We start from the raw sequence: 1209 nt of genomic DNA, 5'->3' as shown, positions 1-1209 counted from the left end.
CACGAGGAAGTGCTATGAAAAAGGATGTAGAGCCATATTACTGTCTTTTTCTGCCACTGAGCTACGTGAAATAAGCTGCAAAAGGAGGAAAAACTGGGCCAAGTTAAGGTGAAAGGAGTATATATATAATTATCTTCGTTCTGAGTAATTTACAAAGTTTTTATATGAGTCTCAGGCCAAAAATCCCAAATAAGTAAATAAATAAATAAATAAATAAATCATTCTTTTTTAACTAGACCGAGACTGTCCATTATCAGCAAAACACAATGCTACGGCTCTCCATCATTCCCATAGCACTTCTTCGTGACTTGCACCCTATGCTAGTGCTAATCTTTGTTCTATCAGCATTCAAGATGGAGACATGGCTAGAATTTTGATGAATTTGAAATTTTATATATGTAATAGAATTGTACTGAAGAAGACGCTGAAATTTTAAGTTACACATGATTTTTTTTAAATTAAGGAAACTATATTAAATGGAGGTGTATGTTAACTGTTTGTCTGTCTATCTATCTGTCTATCTATCCATAGCCAGCCGCCATAATCCCGTAAGGGGTGGCCGTTTGTCTTTGAGTTAGTTGTTTTACGGGGAGGGGCACTAACCCTCCACCAACCCACTTGTTGACACGTAGGGAACACGTATGGGTTGGTTATATGGTTACCACCCAGCGTTGTAAATGGTTTCCTGGCTTACAGGAAACCATTAGGCTTGTCACTCAATGTAAAGCCACCTGAAAAGGAAAGAAGAGTAATAAAAAGTGACAGGAAAGATGGGAGAAATAGGAAGAGAGGAGGACAGACACAGAAAAAGAATGATAAAGGTGAAGGAAGAAGTAGGCAGCACTACATCAAGTGAGTGCATGATGGTGAGAAATAGGAAGAGAGGAGGACAGACACAGAAAAAGAATGATAAAGGTGAAGGAAGAAGTAGGCAGCACTAGATCAAGTGAGTGGATGATGGTGAGAAATAGGAAGAGAGGAGGACAGACACAGAAAAAGAATGATAACGGTGAAGGAAGGAGTAGGCAGCACTACATCAAGTGAGTGGATGATGGTGAGAAATAGAAAGAGAGGAGGACAGACACAGAAAAAGAATGATAAAGGTGAAGGAAGAAGTAGGCAGCACTACATCAAGTGAGTGGATGATGGTGAGAAATAGGAAGAGAGGAGGACAGACACAGAAAAAGAATGATAAAGGTGAAGGAAGAA

The sequence above is a fragment of the Coenobita brevimanus genome, chromosome 56, assembly GCF_032717465.1.
Source record: "Coenobita brevimanus isolate Jiangsu-jjx chromosome 56, ASM3271746v2, whole genome shotgun sequence".
NCBI lineage: Eukaryota > Metazoa > Arthropoda > Malacostraca > Decapoda > Coenobitidae > Coenobita > Coenobita brevimanus.
This window is presented reverse-complemented; position numbering follows the sequence as displayed.